The 20,905-nt window shown below is 40.9% G+C and overlaps 1 long non-coding RNA gene across 2 annotated transcripts; it reads left to right on the top strand.

Annotated features, from left to right (window-relative positions):
• LOC308066538 lies at positions 1-9,830 on the top strand. Of its 2 annotated transcripts, none has more exons than XR_013929184.1 (2): positions 1-541; positions 2,465-9,830. It is a non-coding gene; the product is annotated as an uncharacterized lncRNA (long non-coding RNA). The 2 variants fall into 2 exon arrangements; XR_013929185.1 differs by having other exon boundaries at positions 641-9,830.
• Positions 9,831-20,905: the final 11,075 nt, after the last annotated feature.

The raw sequence follows: 20,905 nt of genomic DNA, 5'->3' as shown, positions 1-20,905 counted from the left end.
GCCCTGCTGCCTACCGGCCCGCGGGGCTGGCGGAGCCCGACCGGCTGGGTCGGAGCCGCCGCGTCCTGCTGCTCTTCGCCAGGCGTCCCGCCCCTCCTCGGCCTGGGCCACGGCTGCCTGCGAGCCCCCAGCGCCTTCCCGCTGCGCCCTCCTCGCCGGCAGCGCCCTCCTCGCCGGCAGCGCCTCGCCTCTGGGCGGCACGGCGGCCACCCGTGGCACCGAACGGCTCGGCGGCCTACCGGGCCGCTGGCTGACACCACGGGCACCCCGAGCCAGGGCCGCCACCCCGGAGCGCGCTTGGAGCCGGGCCTTCCGCAGCACATGGGGTGAAACCTCGCCCTAGCCTCCAAAAGCGATCCCAAACCCTAATCCAGCATCCTGGTGGTCTCACAAACCAGCTAATGGACCCGGTCAGTGCGAAAAATAACCCCCCTGAAGGAACGTTAAAGACTAACGCAATACAGCACAGGGACGCGGTGCAGCAGTGGTGCCCAAGCCTCTTAAGCCCTCGCTCTGGACCCACTTCTCATCATTTCACAATGTAATAACCGTTTCCCTGCCCTGCCCCTGTAAGGAAGGATGGTGCAGATCATCCTTTCTCTCCAACACAACAATTTACTATTCCATGCTTTCATTTCAGATACCAAGAAGGGAGAAGAAATCCTTAAACCCACCCAAAACATGTTTATTTAATAATTTTCTTTTCAGTCTTCTGCCAAATTAAACCTGATTTTTAAAACTTCCTCTCGTTGAATGCTGGTTTGTTCTGTTAATTTTTTGTATTTTTTTTTAATTTTTTTTTATTTCTCTAGTCATCTTACCCTCCCTTTTCTGCACCTCTTCTTATTAAAGTACATGCATTTATTTCCAATAAACAGAAACGCACACAATCTGCTGTCTGAGCCGTTACTAGTACCTTACAGCAATACTAGCACTTTCTAGAACACCTTAGCCTTGTTCACAGCCCTATCAGATTGGCAGTGCAACTGATGGACTGTATAAAATAACAAAAGTTTTGTTCTTAACTGCTGAATGCACAATTTTATCTCATTCCTATTATTCCGGTCTGCAAGATTATCATAGACAGAGAACGGAACCAACCACTCTTCAGAGTTGAAAAAACACAATTTTGCGTCCCTATCAGCATGCGATGAAACCACAGCAGAAAGAAAGAATTCCCATTTCAAAATAGCCTTGTATAGTGTTTCTGTTTAACCAGATCTTTATTCATCAGTCAGCACACACCATTATCATCTCTTCCTTAAACAGGGTTTCTAAGGCTCTCTGTTTCAAGTGCTGTGCTTAAACCTAGGTAGCACATCCTCATAATTATTTTAATAACAGCGGCAACAACAAAAAAGCCGTTCTGCTGTGGTTTCATCACAGATCATTGATCCTGCATTGTATTCCACTTCGCGTGCTTTCATCTTGAATACTTTTGTCGTTGACCTTGTTGCAAGAACTAAATGAACAAGTACACAAAATTGCACGTTTTGTCAACGCTGAGGAGGAGAGTGAATTGTTCAGTGCTGCGTCTATGATAATCTTGCAGATGAGAATAAAAGGAATGAGATTAAATTGTACATTCAGCAGTTAAGAACAAAACTTCTGCTATTTTATACAGTTCATCAGTTGCACTGCAAATCTGGTATGACGATGAACAAGCATGTTTTAGAGCAGTCTTCCTACAAGAACTCTTTTCAAGACCTTGCACACCGGTGAGGTGTGGAAATCCAAATTGTTCAGGTCACCTCTTTTTTTCCCCCCCTATCTCCTCAACTCCATTATTCAACAAGTTTGCTTTTCTCCAGCCACAGACTATAGTCCCCAAATGTCAGCTATAACAGGATGACTTCCTATTGCATCGTCAATTACATATACTTCTTTCAATATTCTGGCACACAGATTGCACCGGTCTCCTAGAACTGTGCACTCTTCTATCATCTCTGATTTTTACTCTAACCTCATCCAGAACAGGCAAAATATTTCCACAGAAATTGGACCATATCTAGAGTCTCCTTAACCTATATTCTGTCATGTTATACAGTGCTTTTAGGTTTCCCCTATGGTCTTTTAACATATGTGACCAAACTTGTATTTTTTAGGTCTTTATTAAACACAGTCCAACGAAGTTTGGTCAGACTTGCTGGTTTTGTCTTTCTCATCTCCAACATACGGAGTTCTCTTGGCTCATGTGTTCATTTACCTGGTCATTATTAATTCGGTTAACATCCTAGCTCAGGTATTCAGGAGGGTACTTCAGTAGCTTTCCATATCAGCCTCTTTGTTTCTCTCTTTTTCTTTGTTATTTTTTAAATATTTTTTGGGGGGGGAGGGGTGGTGGTGGTTTGTTAGTGTTGTGTTTTCTTTGGGGGGGTGTGTGTGTGTGTGTTTGCTGTTTAGGGGTTTTATTCCAAATGTAAGTCATCTTCCTTTTTGTGTTCTCTCTGCTTCTTCTCCCCAGGGGTGTCAGAAGAATAAAAATGTGCATCCCATAGTTATTCCATCACAGTCTGCAAACTTGTCCAAGATTTAAGGAAAATGATCTGGTTTAACCTCCTTGCTGAAAATCTACCCCAGGTGTTAAAGAAAACGGTACTGCTTGTTAGTCATGAAATGGCAGTCTTCCTTCTAAGCTGACACTAAAACATCCTGTAAAGCGTTATTAAGTGTTGTGCCATGGAGTAAGGGTGCAGGGAGGCACAAATCTTCAGACAAAATGTACAACTCAATCCTAATTGTTATAAAAATAATAGAAAAAGCCTTCTGTAACTTCTCACAGCAGAAACAGTATGAGCATTAGCATCTTTGCCAAATTCCACCATTCAAATTTACATGCTAACTGGCTTCCCTGTGCAATTTTAGTTGGATTTGTTTGTTCTTTCTTCCTCTGGCAGCACTATGATTTCCCTGTTCTGTCCACTTCCTCTTTAAGAAGTCCCAAAGTAATCTTTCTGCACATTATTATTACAATGGTACTTAATATGTTCATAAGACATAGCTATAAAGCAATGCCCTGCAAAGGCAAATACAAAACTAACAATCTCTATGATCTAAATGAAATCACAACAGGACAAATAATTGATGAAATTAAATAAGCAGCAGCATCTTTAAATTCACCAGCTTTTCCCTGAACATACAAAGGTGTACTTCTGCTAGAAACTCTATATTGGTCCCTCCCTCTGCACAGTAGGAGGTCTGACATGTCTACAGTCAATATTAGTCACGGTTACAGAATTATGAAATTCACATCACTTACAAGGAAAAATTAGGATTTCTTAGAGATGACATTTTATTTCATCAGTTCTTTCTCCCCCTGTGAAGATGGGAAGGCAGTTAAAAAGGCTTTGCCATGCTCCCAAATGCCCTTCTGCACTATGCCTTATTGTAAAATGAACTTCTCATTCAGGAACACAAATTCAGTGGCAATTCTTAACACTGACCACTCACACTGTACTTGCAGCATAAGACCTAGTTGTCTTCACTCTCTCTCTTCCCCCAACATTTCTTCATTCTGCGTGGAACAGTCCACCCTGCTCACTTGCAAATGCATGTTCTCGGCTAGTATGACCACAACTAGACTAGCAGTTTTATTGCTATCACAAGCAGCCCAAGAAAAAACCCCAAGACATTCCTTAAACTACATTAGAAATTTAGGCTGATGTAACACAGATTGAAATTCAGCATTCAAACTCTAGCAGGGTCGATCCTGCAATCACTACTTGCCTGTCCTCCAGCCCCCAGGAGCCATCACTGCAGTGCTCCCCCTTTTGCAGCTATGAACTAGACCCATCACCTGCCAACACACAGGAGAAATGAGAAGTCTCCTCCATTGCAACCTACAACAGCTGACCAGAGCAGCAACAAGTGTCAATCTGTGGTGAGGATTAAATCCTACCTGCTTACCAGGTTTAGCCAAGTTACAGAACAACTTGAGCCCCTGCCATAGTACAAACTGAAACTATAGTGGCGGCTGAATGACCGTTTCTCCTTTATTTCACAGGACACTTCTCAACTCATTTCAGTTTTCACACAAGCAGAGAAGATTGAACTAATCTCCTCTTTGCAGCGCAACACTAAGCAAAGTAACTGCTGTTTACAGCCTTATTTTCAGTAAAAAGCACTAACTAGCCTTTTAGGAAGAACAGTCTCAGCACTTTAGACAAAATATTATTTCTGCCTCATCTTAAAAGATAACCAGACACCTGAAATAAAAACAATACTATGCATATTCACAGCTGAAAGTTTGCCCGTTTAAATGCAACATGAACCCAGGCCTCAGGTTTTGCGTCTGTGACTTCGACAAGGAAACAGCTCAGAGGAAGCAAATCTCCCAAAGGCTCATTAACAGCTACACAAACAGGTGTTTGCTGCATACGGGCATTTGAAGGTTTTACTAACAAAGACCAGGATAGAGCAGCAAGCCAGCTCCCTGGCTAGGTCTGGAGACAAAAGCCTCATCACCACAGCTTTCCAGGTTCAGCAACCTACAACGAGGGGATGGCATGCTGGTGAGGAGCTGTAAGGTTGTCAGAGCTGTTAGAGCTGCCTAAGAACACGGAAAAAGAAATTTGCTTTTAGTCTCTTGTAAGTCTCAGCCAAAGCTCAATCTGAAGATAGAAGGGGGAAAATTCAACTTAACTATGGTTTATATTTGTGTAACATTTTTATATACAAGGGAGCCGCAGGCTCTTCACAAAACCTTACTGCAGTGACTTCCAACATTTTGTTGTTGAACTGAGCTATGACTGCACATTAGTGAGAAATTACATCAACCATTATAGGAAAGTTTTGTACTGCTTATGCACAAGTTTAATTGTCCATGATGAATTGCCTGATATAAAAGGACATATAAAGGGGACAGAAAAAAATATTTTCTTATAAAAGCAATTATCTTTTCTGCAAATGTTCACATTTCTTAGAAAATAAAAATAAAATTATTATATGGGCAACCCCCCCAAACATTATTCATATAGACTATTGGTGTAAAAGCAAGTTAAATAATATTCTCCAAGACTGACTCGTTAAAATTATAAACCTGGAAGGGCAAGCCACTTGCCAGTAAAATACTAATTTTTTCTTTCAATTAAGAAAGTATTTAAAAGTTTGCTTTAAAGAGTATGTTTTTCTCCATGGCCACCAATGACTCATGATATCAAAACACTTCTCACATAGTTCATTATTGCACAGCTGAAACAGAAATCATTAATTGCCTCCTCCTGGTTATTTTCAATATAGCAATGAAACCATAGCAAGTATATTAGTAAACACAGAAGTATAATACAATCCAACAGTTGACTATGACAAGGCACCCTCATTCCCAGCTACTTTTTGCTTAAGGAAAGGCTCGATTGGCTGCAATTGTAGGAGTTGACACAAGACAGGAGCAGAGTACTGACACTTACAGGTGACTAAATATAATCCTTCTTCCCCCCAGCTCAGTGTGCTAGAGATCTATTAAGTTGGTATGATATCAGCACAGTCTTATACACCACAAAATTAATACCTTAGTTCACAAAGTGAGGCATACATTGAAGCAAGGAATGAATGATGAATGCATACCTCAGTTTACCACTGTAGACAAATTGAACATTAAGAGTAAAGATGTAATCTTTCATGCATTCAAGTCTTTTTCCCTGCATCTCCAAGAGCATCAGTGCTCAGAGGTCTTTGTCTCAGCATCCCTATGCTGAGTGCTTCAGAAGCAGGTGAAAACCACAACTGGCAGAAGCGAGACAGTGGGTAGAACTGTCCATTAGGAACATAACATTTCTGCAAAACATACCAAGACACATTTTCAGTTCCAGGATGACACATGGCCAAGATGAAGAGGAAGACCAAGCCCATGATAAATCTGATAATCAGGATTCAAGACTGAGGTACAGGAAAACCTGAATGTTTTAATTTCGGACCAAACCTGTGGTACGGACAGGGAAGCCTGTTCCCTGCAGTCCACCTAAACATCTTAAACATGAGGCTATCATTTATCATGCAGGAAGTTTGTTTCCCTGGCATGCATGTGCCGTGCACATTGTGTTTGCATGCTTACTCTCCAACATGCCCACAAAAGCAAGACTTCGGTGGTCTCATAACACAGAATTGTTTAGTGATTTAAATGTCCCATTTTTCCAGCAGCTATAGCAGATGGGAGTGAAAATGACAAAGAGGAAAGATTCTGCTAAGGTTCAGTGTTATATGATCAACCCATTCAGAAATGTAGTAATACAACTTTGTAAATGACCAGCAAACTAACTTAGAAAGGGCTTGTTAAAAAGCATGTTGGATCATATAGTGTATTGTTGCTTTATACCACAAAATAAACCTTTATGCTAATACACTCTATATTTACAAAGCTTATGCTAATGCTACAAAATAGTATGCCATAGAATTAAAATGAAAGAAGAATCTTTAAATAAGACAAAAACGCAAGCAATAAAATTCCAAACTGACAAAAAAAAAGAAGTTACAATCATAACCGATGCAGATGTGTGGGGGAAATTAGCATACAGAATATGAAAAGTAGTAAAAGATTTGTTTCTAGCATCACCTAATAGGGTTCTAGAAGGGACACTGGGAATCCATCTATCTAGAAGTTAGTATTTTTATCTAATTTATTTCCAAATTAGGCCCAGGTTTAGAAAAGAATTCTATGTTCCAACAGCAACCCCATCTCCACACATCATTATATTATCTTGCAAGAAGCAAAAATGTTCCACCAGCACTTCCCGTCCTCACCCTCAGTGGCAGTTACACATTAATTTGTTCTCTGATAACTAGTGTTTATCTTTAGCACACAGAAATAAAATTGAGACATAATTCATGCGAGTTCCCTTCAGGATCAGTTACTACTTCTGGCCAGAAGGGGAAGCTAGTGCTACGTACGTTTGTCACGCAGCTTGGAGGCATTCTGAACACAGGAATTTAGTATTACTTCATCATCACAATCGTAAATCTACCCTGTTTGGCCGTGGCAGACTTAACAACCTGAGGAACTTAAACACATGGAACATTTATTCGGAGTGCATTCAGTAGGCTTCAGAATGTAAAATATAAAGTCACACCTCTGACAGCATGAATTCCATCTGTTTTGTTTTGGAGAGTTACTCATGGAAGACTAGCAGCAAGTGGCTGTAACGCTATTTAGGAGTCATTTAAAGTGAGTTTCTAACTTTCCAGCAGAATTTTGCTGTTGCCTTCTCTACGGTCGCTGCAGTAAGTCAGGGATCTCCGTGTAACATAGGGCTTACATAGGAATGCCATCTTTTTTCCCTCCTAAACCAGAAACAAAATACTAAGCATAAAGTTTAACCAGGAGTTCTGTTCCTGTGTTGACACCTATTCAGATTATCAGTGTGGGGAAAAAACTGAAAATGTCATATGAAAGGTATGAAAAGCTGCCTTGTTGCATAAATCAGTGTCCAAGGACTATATTTTATTGTTGAGAATGAAGAAACCTGCAGTACTCAGATGACTTGTGGTTGTCAGCATCCTTCATCCTTTTCAAACCAGATTCAACTGTATTTATGTTTTGCAATTTTAGCAGAGAAGGAGACAGACTGAACAACTGAGGTTTTTTTTTGATCAACTACTCTGTTTCAGCTTCTTAGCATTAAAAAACCCTACCTGTTTATTTGATCAAAGCTAATTATCGGTCTTACTAGATGGCCTTTCTCACAGTGCGGTGGAAACAAACAGCAGCAGTCTGATGTCAGAAGCTGTATCTAGTTTTGTATCTGTGTGTCCCTGATCTGGCCTAGGCTCAGCCTCCACGCCCACTTCTGCTAGCAGCTTTACCAACTTCCAGGAGTGCTCCAACTCTCAACCCAGCTCGGCAGGAGGCTGACTATTCAAACCCACAATGCACGAAACACTAACAAATGAACAGAGGAACACCCAAATACAAGGTTGTGTTACATATACATGCACACCATCCCTTGCCCTTGTTTGCCGCTTGCTCCGAGAGAATATATTACTGGTACTATTTCCTTCTCGTGCAACAAGATTGATGCTAGAACACAATAAACGGATGCTGAGTTCTTCAATGAGGATGTCAGCCACCAATAGTGGAGGTCTGACAGCAGGCCTTACAAGCCCATCAGATCTTCAAAATTACCTAAAATGATAAGCAAAAATTGATAGTGTTGCATTAAATGTATTCAAGAAGGCCTCATTTGTTGAAGTGTCTCTTCCCACCACCATCCATTTCCGCTGCATTGTGTACCTACTTATTCTAAAGAAGACAGAGTGAATAGACACTCAAAGGATTAAAACAGCAGAATTACTGGGGGAACAAGAAGCTTCTTGAAGCAAAGGGACCTTGATTCTGTCTTTGAAAAACTTCTAATATTATATACCAAACACTGAGCTTTAAAGGTTTTTGTTAAAGAGCAGTATCTTTAGTCAAAAAAACAAATCAAACCCAAAACAAACAAGAAAAAATGGAGCTCAAGTCAGAGCTCTCAGCTCTTAAGCCACATTTCAGAATCACGAGTCAGTGACATTTCACCTCTTCTGTGCTACTGTTCAACTGAAGGAAAAGCAAGTAGTCATTCAAATCCTCACTTACTTTAGCTAGTGTTCTGGAAAAATAGCATTTCATGAGTTAAAGCCTCATGATCTGTCCATCTAATTGTGGAAAGCATAAAAATTCTGATGTCATCTCCTCAGAGTGAATCCATTCTTGTAACTAAGACTATGACAAGAATAAAAATGGCATCAACAATCTGTTTTAATGACACTGTTTGTATCATTTCCAATTACAAAAGTAACATTTCTTTAAACTCATTAGTGCCCTGCCATTATAGCTGTCACCACTTCTACAGTCTTCCTGCTCTGAAAGTGAAGGCTCTGAGTAGGTTCCTGTTAGGAATATTGATAATCATCATGAAAAGCTCTTTTCCAGATGGTCTCATATGAGGCATTCATACTCCAGCCGTTCCCAATGAAGGTTAAATGCTATTAGTAGAACACAGTCTCCAGCAGAACGTGAGGTTTGTCACTAGGACAGCTGTGCAAATCACTAATTTTTTTAGCTATACCTCACCTTCATTTTAACTACACAGGCATATGGAACAAGAAGAGGGGAAAATATTCTTGACTGTTTTGTATTATAGCAGTATGTCTTGATGGGCATGAAAATATGCTCAAGTGACAAAGGGACCCTCAGCATCTGACACAATTCAGTTCTTAAAACGTTCAGACCAAGCCCTAAACACTCACAGCACAGAGCAGGAAAGCATCCAAGAAAGCATCAAGGACAACCATTCTATTCCCAACATGCATTTTTCCAACCTGTCATTGACAATCTTCAATGACTAATTCTTCAAAACCTATTAAGGAAACTTGTTGCAGTGTTTTACTATCTTTATTGATAGGAATTTCCACCCCCCACCATGACCCCAGTATTAAACTAAATTTTATTATCTGCAATTTAAGCCTGCTATTTCTTGTTCTATTCCCCATGAAGTAAAGAAAAGGGATTGAACTCTTCCTCCTCACAACAGCTTTCTATGCATGTTTCAAGACCTCCAGGTTTGTTGCAAAAATGTGAGTAACAAAGCCAAGTAGGTCAACTGGAACCATTAAGGATGCTCATTCCTATCTAGTCATCTAGTCCCTATATTCACACCATTTTTATTCTTGTTGCAGTGCCAGCTATCCCATTTGTCCCTATTAAACAGCAAGCTAACTTTTCTGCTACAAAGTTACCCATCTCAGTACTTCAAGGGCTTTAGGAGTTAATGCAAATAGAAGGAAAGCTGCTGGCCTTTGTTTCTCACCTTTACTTTCGTTAATAACAAAACAAAAAACCACAGCCTGCTGCCCCCCCCCCCCAAAAAAAAAACCAAACCAACAGAAAACCACAACCCAAACTAACCACAAAGCTTTTCTCCCTTCTCCCCCTCCCCAAATTTCTATTTACTTCTAACATCAGAAATTGTCCATATATTTTTCCTAGAAATCTGTGTAGCAAATGTCTTCTTATCTTCAGATCACAGAAGCTAGAGAAACCTGTGAAAGTTCACTAGTTAAAGTCCTTAATTCTACAGGGACATTCTAGTAGTCTACATAAAATTAACAGGGCAGACCACAAGTATAACTGTGCAGTTAAGCAGTTAAATCTAGTTTGGTTTTGTTAACATAGTATTAAATGCCAAGACAGATGATAGAAAAAGTTCCTTAACCATAAAATATAAAATCCCCGATTTCTTCAGTTAAGAGCTGAGACAGAGGCCAGTGACCAGATCTTCAAAGACTTCCAACTAAACAAGTACAACCCTGATCTGATATTCTTTAGCAAGCAGAACAGAAGGGAGGGGGTGATAATAATAATAATAAAAAAATATCAAACCTCGTTTATATGTCACAAATCCATTCCTCTGACCTTTTCATATTTTTTATCATATTTATTTTAGAACAAAACTTTTCATAAATGATAGTAATACAGTGAGCATAGCAAGCTCTGATAGGCAGTTCCCTCACTTGATTCTCTCACTGTGCGCACAAACGCTCCTACATTACTTAATGATGACTGCCATCTCTCAGAAGCTCAGACAACAGGGCAGCATGTATTCTAGTGAAGGTTATTATTGATAAGTTTGTGGTTGGCCTTTCTGGAAGAAGACTACAAGTACAGACCTAATGCTAGTTAACTAATCACATACTTTCTTAATTCACACATTCTGAGTAACAAAGATCACATTTTAAAGTCTGATCTGCAAAAGAAAACTCAGTTTCTTGTGATCTATGAAAAAGGTGACAGCATATACATTTTTCTATTGAAATAAGAGGAAAAGGGGGAAACAAGTATCTTTTACCTCCCTTCTTCACTTTAATGCAACTGTTAAAGCTGTTGAGGGGTGTCATCCCCCCTCCCCTTTTTAAAAAAAAAAAAACCAACAGTGACTCAGATGCTTGTTGGGTAACTATTTCAACTTACTTAAGAAAAAACAGTAAATACTTAAAAAACCCCACATCTACTTCTTTAAAAGAGTTGTAGTTTAAAAAGGTAACAGATAAACAGTCAAAAAAGAAAAGGCAAAAGCAAAAACCAGTTTCATCCAAGGAAACAATCTTTGCCCATTAGCTTAATTAATCTTTTCTGAAGACTAATCTGGACATTCCCCATGATCGATTTCCAGGGGATATAAAATTTAAGATTTTGGCTCAATTATGCATGTAAAAATCCTGGAATTAGGCCAACATTTTCCTCCCCTCATTGCTTATTCTCTCAAAAGCTTTGTAAAAGCATCAGGAGACTATGAATGCATCAGGATTCCCAGGGAAATATGATGGAACCCCACTGTATTTCCAATGGAGTGACAATCACTAAAGGCAAGTGCAAGAGACAACATTTTGTGTAAAATAAGTACATAACTATAAACCAAAACCATTTGGCTAGGCACCCATCTTACTAAAAAGGCTTGGAAACCAGAGACTGGAAATGCTGTTGCAAAACACAATTCTGAGACGTATGAAGAGAATTGTTACAAGGAAGAAATGAAGTCATCATTTCACTTTACTCAGCTCTCCACTCAATATTTGCAGTATTGGTGAGGCCTCAAGTAGACTACAGCGCTCAGCTTCAGGCTGCCTACTAGGAGAGATGAAAGCAAACTGGAACCCAGAGGAAAACTTCAAGTACATTTAAATGTGGAGCAAAGCAAAGAACTTTTAAAATTAGGTTTCTGTCAAGAGGAGAATTAGAAAAGTAGGGGAAGGAGTAGGAAGATACCCTTCAAGGCGTAAGGTGTTATGAAGACGACAGTGAATGACTTGCTGCATTACCATCAAAGGCAGATTAAGTAATCCGTTACATTTGTAGGAAGGCAAATTTAGACGAAATCACAGAAGAAACTTTCTAACTACAAAGCTGATTAAGACCTGAATTAGGGTACACAGACTGCAAAATACCTTCCATTTGCATTTCATTTAATCCCTATTCAAAGTCTTTCTCTTCTGTCCATACCATATACCACCTGAAAGCATGCATGATGCAGCCAGCCCATCACCTGGCTGGGATTTACTGCACTTCTGCACATGCATAACATGTAAGAGGCTCAAGTAGGCTTCAGATGCAACATTCCTAAAAGAATTTCTCTCAAATATTTATGCACACAAAGTGTTTTGCTTGGTTTTTAAGTATTTTCCCTCCCCTCATAGCCCTCAGGTGTCTACACAGATCTTTTTAGAAGCCGAAATTCATACTTCCTCTGAAGAACACAGCATCTGTTCCACCGTGAGGTATCCCCCTGTTGCTGGGTCAGCTTTAGCCAGAGGGAAACCACACGGAGCAAGTCCCTCTAGATTTTTCCCTTTCCTCCCAATAAGACCTACAGAGGCAGGATTCATCTGGGGGATGTGGCAGGGAAGGAAGTAAAGCACATCCCTGCACTCCCCCTCCCCAGATACTAGGACTGTAATTTCTAACCTTTTCCATTCAGCTTTCCAGGAAAAAAACCATTATCAAAAAACAACAACAAAAGAACCACAAGAGATCACTACTTAAGCACAGTTGATGAGACAAAATAAAGTGACCCAAGCTTGGTTCTGTCATTAACATTGTGTATTTCCAGACTGTTGTACCATACGAATATTATTTTCAACCTAGCCTGGGTTTGATTCTACACACCATGCATGTTTCATTTTTTTAGACACCACAATCCGTCAACTTTAGTTTCTTAACGCTTTGTCCATTATCACTTTGAGAGGTGCTATGGTATTATCTATAAAGTATAAGCACCTATGGAGCTAAAGAACTCCAGGACCACATGAAGACCTAGGCCCTGTGCAACTTTGTGACAGTTAGTAGCTACTGGGTACTATAAACATAGGACCGAGCTCCATTTTTCAGGTACTCTACTATTCTGACAGTCAGAGAAATGCATACAGCGCTCACAACCAACGCTGCTAGAGAATGGCAACAAGCACGGTGAGCTACGACAAATACCACAGACCCATTGGTTTGGCTGTTACCCTCAGACCTGCGCTCCTTTGAAAAGTGACCAAAGGGTGCAACTGCCATGCACAACATACCCATACCGAGCAATGTAAATCACTACTTTCTGTTCTCACCCATGCTTTAAAAATAGGGTCTTACAGAATTTGTCTTCTCTAAAGAAAGAGAATTTGAAATTTAATTGCAATTGCAGAATTTGTACCTTAGAAGTGAGCCAGCAATTCCAGGTTAACCATGTCAGACTTGCAGTCTGGAAGCTACACTCCCAACAATCCACAGACAAGAAACAGGATACTTAAAAACAAAACAAAAAAAGACAACCCCCCAAAAAAACCCGACAAACCAACCAACCAAAAAAGCAAAAAACCACAACTGTTTGTTTTTCCAGGTATACACTAAATACCTTCTCATGGTACCACATTAACTTGTGCTCCACGCTCTTTCATTAACCAGCCTTTTTACTATGCTCTCAAAGGCCTCTGTAAGAGCTCAGAGGAAGAAAGGTTTTAGAACGAGGGAGCAGGCTACAAAGAATGCAAGGTAGAAACTTCACGAGACACAGAATATAATCCATAGATTATTCAAGTGAAAATATGGAAGTTGACAGAGCCTAATAACTATACATGCCTGAAGAGGGTACCATCAGTCTATCGTGACATTATATGGTATTCTTTTTGAGGAAATTAAGCCAGTTTTTACTGACATACTAGCCAGCACTTAAAAGTACATTGCATTCTATCTCTGATGACTGCATCTAACAATACATGCTAACTCCCTGGTTTTTACTACTTACTGTCATCAGAAACTTCAGGTAATCAGACAAACCTCAACCTTGCTCCTAGTGGTTCAGCTAACCTTCACATGTGCAGGCTTTCACCCACAACTGCTGTATGTGAAATACTTGTGTCTCAGATCAATTTTAGAAAAAGACTTAAATGTATAAGGCAACATCTGGTATCTATGCATTCATCCAGCCATGTGGAAGCCAGTTACAACCACGTTTTCCAAACTTGCATGGCACTGAAAGGTTACCATATGGAGATGACTAACTGTTCTTTGGATTAGGCTTTCAGCTACACTCAGCCCCCTACAAGGGCCATTTCCTGTTTATGTGACAGGCACGTCACATTTTTCAGGCATGCCATATACAGTCACAGAAATAATGAATTTTGCCTGGGCTTCCTGTGTACATCACCTGTGTGAGGCCATGGTGATTTCCAATGCAAGGAGGGAGACACAGCAATGTTTTACAAAATGCAAGGGGTGACCAGAGCATGGAGAAAAACAAAGGGAAGGCCACATACTCTGCATATGCTTCTGTCTACCTTACTATTGAAGGAAAAACAGTACAAGAGCAGCCAAACTACTCTGAAGTAACACTGAAAATAAACACCACACACAATGAGATCACTCATACTGCAGTCAGGCAATGCTTTCCCCCACTCAAGTCCAACATGACGCTCATACGCAAGTCAGCCTCCACACATGTTCAGCTGTGAAATTCCAGTTCTGACCAACACATTTGGGATTGTTCAGTGTAACAGCAGAACCATATGCCAGTCACCCACCCACAGCTGCTGGCACAGAAAGGAGCAGTCCCTGTACTTTCTCAAGTGACGGTAAGAAAACCTGGCTGTGAACACACTGCCTCGGTACTTGCTCAGCCATCGACTCTTCTCTTCCCGTACCTGCTCTGCACTGGCTCAGCTCCCCAGTACATCAGTGTCACCACTGCTGCTCTCTTGCTTCTCCCCGACAAGGCAGTCGTAGACATGGTGCCGGCTTGGGTTTGTTTCTTAGGGTGACTGGGGCAGAGAAGGGAGGGAAATTAAGACTAAGAACAGCTTTCAGCTCTCTTCGTCTCCCTAATCAGTTTTGTATCATAAAAGAAACACCATACCCATATCCAATTGAACTCGGAGGGTGTTATGGGGGGGTGTAGGGGGTGTGGAATATCAGAGGCTACTATGCTCAGTCTACGTGGGGGAGGGGGTGTGAAGTATCAGAGGCCCCTACAGCAAATCCACCTCTGAGGGAAGATCAGGGAGCCAACTGCTGTCATGTAGCCCTAACCCTAACAGCCCAGTCTGTAACAAAATTAAAAAAATAAAAATATAAAAAATCACCAAGTTCAATGAACCCTCCCCTTGCCACTGCACGCACACCTTTTTTTGCTTCACTTCTGTTGAATACTCACAATACGGATCAATCTGGGGCGTGTATGGTGCCAACAGATCCCATGAGCCAGAATGTGCGGCCCCTTACTGAAAACACACTCTGCTGAATTAGACTCCTTGAACTTGAGGTTCCTACCTCAAAGTAACTGCTTAAATTGCCACACGTCCCCACACCAACTTTAAGACCATTCCAGTGCTTTCCTAGGAACCATTTTGAACATCATAAATTTCCAGAAAGTTTAATGTTTTAATATTTTGCTTAGAATACAAATAGTTGCTTCCTGTCAGTGTAAGGTCATCTAATTAAAACTAAGCCCTATTGCTCTATCTGTTCAAATTTGCTCCTGTGACTTGGGGGAATCACAGAAACACTTAGGGAAATGACATGACTCCTGAAAGACCAACAGCAATACAGTGGGTCAGAAAATGGACTGGCCACAATGCCCAGAATGCATTCCCAATTAGCACCAAATCAATCGTTCCCAGTAGGGGTACAAAGAAACCCCACACACAAATTAAAAGCTACCCCATGAAGGAGTATTTACAAAGTTACTCTCCTGGCACAAGATTAAAATCCAACTCCTGGATAAGTCTTCAGAGCGTGCAGATCAAGGCAGCTTCTTTCTGTGCTGCTTTAGAAAACACCATGGACCAAATCCAACAGACACAGGGATCAGGCTGTATTTGAGAGGTTTGTGGAGTTTGTTTGTAGCCAAACCATTGTCTGAGTCATGTTCAAAACGAAGCCATGCTTGGATCCAGTTTTAAAAGAGTGCTGTTGCCAGCACTATGGCCTATGGTGATTTTGACTTGAGAAGACTGGTCCACAAGCTTGAAATATCTGATGGGACAGCAGCCATCTTCCAGTCGCCACATACATATCTGGAAATGCTCAGGATTACCAAATCCAAAAGTATCAACAGAAGGCAGCAGTAAGGGGCTCAGAGATGAGACAGATCCTGCCCTCCTGCCAAGAACCAAGTGCTCTGGGAAAACAGTAAGTCTTACTACAGCACTATACACGGCAAGTCCTGCTTGTACCAAGTTTGACCCTACCTAAAGGAACAGAAAACCAAGAAGTTCAAAGTCATCATATATAAGGAAGGGTAATGGAAGGGGAAGTTAGGCACATAATTTTTCTTCGTGTAAAATAATGTTCTTACATGTTACAGGGATACTGGGCAAAGAAGCTGCAGCAGGAAAATAATATTCTTTATAAAGGCAAACTGTGCTGATGCCAACACGTCTAAGCAAGTGACCTATCTGCTTAAACCAAACTCTTCGAGCAAGGAAAGCTTGTTTGGCATGTGCAGAGCCCCCTCTGTAATAGAATTACCACTCATGTTACATTTATTATAATACAGAATTTTAAGTGGCAGGTTTTCATCACTGCTATGAGAGATCTTAAGTCCTGTCTACAATCTGAAGCACAGGAAGGTGCTCGCTTCAAAATTTACCTACAGCAGCCTCCTCTGAGCTATACAGATTTGCAGTCTCAGGTGTGCTGGCTGGATCGTGAAGAGATGATACAGATTTTTCAACTCATACCTTAGCAGCAGGATGAAAAGGGGAAATTGCACACTAATTCCTAAGAGAGAACTAGGAATCTGCACCCACTAGAATAAAAATTCTTACATTCCTGAAAGATGAGTGAATCAAATTCCACACTTTCGGGGTGTTCGTAAAATTCGGATGTTTCTTTGACATTACTTTTGATGACTTCAGCCGCACACAACAATATACACTGAGGATCCACATACCATTTTCAACTGTATAACACTTACCAGACCTGAGTAAAAACCATACCCATCTCATCTATTCACTGCAATAGGCCAGGGGATGCTTTCATTATAAATCTTACTAAGAATTACTTTTGTGTTTGCAACAGGCTTGATCAGGAGGCTGTCTCTCCATTGCAACTGCTTCATGAAAATCAATTCACCATGCACCCTGACAGACACAGCTGTTGCAGCTGAAGAGACCATCATCTCCCACAGCTGGGATGAATGAAATAGGAGCCACCTTGTCAGCCACCTCAACCAGATCGAACAAAAGTGGGAAATCAGAGCCCTCCCCCTCAGCAGTTCACAGCACATTAACATACACAGACAAACCTGTGGCAGTTTGCCACACCACACAGATGTGTGACCTGCAGTGGCACAGGAACAGGCACAGCACCTCACCGGGATGGCAGCCTCTGGGAACAAGGACCACTTCAGCCAGCCCACACATACCAGCAGCCCCTGCAAACGAGAGCCAGGTCCCAGCTACACAGCTTCGTTTGTCCTGCAGAGGTTTCCCCTCTGAGCAAGTCACCAAGGTGAGCTGAGAGTACAGCAGTTCCGTTCTACAAACCACACAAGTTATTCTGGAGGCTGTTGGGAGAGAGATGGCAAGGACAAGTGCAAGGCTTGCTTCTGAAGCTGAAGGCAGCAGTCAAGGGACACAACCACTAAATTTTACAAAGCCTGAGCACTCTGGCTGGCAAATTCTGTCATTTCAGTCAGATGCAAACGAAGTGACATACTACAGTAGAGAGGAAGGAAGGGAACTTTAATAACCGTAAAGACCTATAAAACAATAATCCCAAAGTGAAATGCAATAGATAGCATCAACCTGTCTCACTTCACCTTCCTCTTCCAAAAATCACTTGGGACAGCAGTTGTTGAAAAAGCGGTACCTGTGAAGCACATATATCTTTATGGGTGGCTTCCAGTGCCTACAGCAACCCATAATTCTTTACCTGCCTTTGGCAAGCATACTGTAGAGGGTTTTTTGTCTGACTGAAACATAGTCTCCAGCAGGTATGAGAAAAGAATGACACAAAAAGCTATTTGCAAAGAGTTCAAAAAAAGTAAGGAATGTCATCAAACGTATAGGAGTCAGAGAGAGGGGGCTTAGGGAACAGAGAAGAGAGAACATCCTCTTAAAAGGTTAACATGACAAGGGCATCTCTCTTTGTTGAGCTGTTTAAGTCAGGGACAGTGTAAATTAAGAGCCATTTTCACTTCTCCCCTGCACAGAATTACAAATGTATTTGAAGAAAATAAACTGTGAGATGATGCATGTATAAAAATATATTGCTTTACCATGACTGGTGATGGTAGACTTATGTTGTATGTTTAGGCACACATCCAGAAAAGGATGACTGCCAGTTCACGGTAATGAATCATGAGTCTCAAGAGCAGAATAAGAGGCTACAGTGTGCTGAACAGAACGAACCAGCAGCAATTAACAGAGACCATCGAAAACCAGCCAACTTCCAAGATGTCAATCAAAGGTTTAAAGTGTGGCAAGACAAAGGAAAAACCAAGGAGACAGGCACACCAAGAAAGGGCCGTGTAAACTTAAGACATCTCTGCATTAATTTATTGTTTTCAAACAAGGACAGTCACAGGACTGCATTCTTTAAGGCTAGAAAAGACAACTGCAGTTGTGAAAACAGCTATAGTAGCAAGAGAAGTGATTTAGTAAAGGAGTGGCTTTATTAAACTAGATAGCAATAGCAGGTTAGCTAGCATTAGAAGATCAGGTTGATGATTGTGATACAAGGTATGTTAAAAAGTGAATTATTTCTCTCTGTACCTTTTCAAAACCACACAAGTAACCATGACTACCTCTCTTAGATTGCTTCAAGCCTTTTAAAGGTTCACCAGAGACTTTCAAATGGTTAAAAAGTCATCTTCACCCACGAAGAATTATTTTCTTTCCAGCACTTAAAAGCCAAAACACAGATTTCAAAACATGTTAAGCTCTGTCTCCACATCTACTGTTCACTGCTTTCTCATTTCTTTTTCAAAAAGAGTTATCCATACCTTTTCAGTTTCTCCTAACAGGGACCATCTTGGCTTTTCATCTTGAAAGAGTGCCTTCTGGGTTTAACTCTGTTGTTCAGAAGCCTAGACCCAGGAAACCATGGGGAAATAAAACCAAAATAGGCAGCAGGGACTCACCTGGTTAAAGAGTTGACATTGTGAGCTTTCTCCAAGTTTCTAACACTCATCATTCTCTGTTTTGTAAGAGGTCAGCAAGTAACTGTTGTCTTTCTGTCTTGTCCTGTGATTTTTCCAGCTTTCCGACTCCAGCTATCTGAAGTGGGGCAAATCAGTAAGAAAACTCCAAGATGCTCCAAAAATCTTCACAAGAGCCCCAGGCTAGCAGTTGCCTCCTCCAAAGTAACTTCTGTCCTACCTCTCATTTTTCTGGCTATTAGTTTCAGGTGCTACTCCAATCCACTCAGCTTATTTAAGAAAGTGCAGCTGGGGTACTCTTGTGCCATCACATGAAGGTACATTTTTTTCCTTACACCTAGTGTCTCCTCACCACAAACAAAAAGCTGGATAACAGACAAAAAAATATTATGCATTGATACTATGCATGTCAACAGTATCAACAGCATAGAAAAATCCACAACAGAAGGAACTTACAAAAACTGGGACCCTGCAGAAGTATTACCACTGAAAGTTTCTGAGATGCTGCAGAACTAGTATTTTCTAATTTTAATCCCTGTTTGGGAAAAACAGAGAGGCATTACAGTCCCAAACATGCAAGACACCAAGCATTCAAAAGCAGTCACAACATAAAACTGTCTTTTCTAACTACAAAGCTAATTTAAAGTTCACCAAAACTTGCACAGGATCATACAAATATGAAAATACCCAAACAGAAACACTCTTAAGACTTGCATGCTGGTTGATTACAGCACTGACCAAAAGAAAAAAAACCCACAAAACACACACACACCCCCCAACTCTACCTCAGTGCTGCATTCCAACAAAAGGAAGGAAACTGGTTGGAAACAGCTGGGAGTTAATGTAGTAGGGACTGAAGATGGAAAAAACAGACAGTGACTGAACAGCAAACAGAATTTATTCTCTTTTTCGGTCATCTTTTAATTCTACTTATTTTTAAGACTTACATTTACGCTATGACTGCTTCTTCATGAAAAAATATATGTTAAATGGATTTTTAAAAAAATAATTTGTTCTTGGAACTTACAAAAACTCACTAATCAAGTTCTAAATAGGGAATTTTAACATTATGGATTTTTTTCACCCCCCCCTTTAGCAGGGAAAGAAGGGTTAGTTTTAAAAACATGTAGTGAATGAAGCAATGGTATTAACTTAAAAAGATGGCATCAACTCATTCTCCAAAAAAGGCTATTACTCATTACAGGGACATAACACATGCATACATCTGGCTGAACACACATTCATCTCTGTTGCTCAGCTTTCCCCCATGCCCCTGTTAGCACTGCATGGTCCATTATACCCAGGCACAGGTGCTGGATCTCTAGTCAGCCCCCAGTCTCTCAGACTCCATCATGCCAGCACCTGACAGACACTTTACAGCTGCAAAGGGACAGTCCTTCCCTCACCTCTCCCCAGAGCAAAGGCAGGCACAGGGAAAGGAGCATGGAGGCTCCTTTCACCACAGCCATGGCAAGCAGCAGTGAGAGACCGCTGATGGTGCAACCTCAGCAAAATCTCTCATACAGGTATTGTATGTTGAAATCTCACAGAAGTTTAACTGAGCAGCCAGGATACTTCAGTGTTAACTGCATCCATTCTAATCTTGCCTGGTTAAGCAATCTTTCTCTCTAGAGAACTCATCTCATATACCAAGTTTAGTAGGGTTACTAACCTGTACTAATGATAAATGTCTAAGTTCAGCATATCTTAATTTCTAGTTGTTCCTCCTCCAAGACCGTATCTTTATCTGGTTTGCCGAGTCTACTAAGAAGTGGACAAGACAATGTTTTAATCAAATG

The sequence above is a fragment of the Falco punctatus genome, assembly GCF_963210335.1.
Source record: "Falco punctatus genome assembly, chromosome: 1".
Lineage (NCBI taxonomy): Eukaryota > Metazoa > Chordata > Aves > Falconiformes > Falconidae > Falco > Falco punctatus.
Note: the sequence above shows the minus strand (reverse complement) of the source record. Positions and strands in the feature narration are given on the sequence as shown.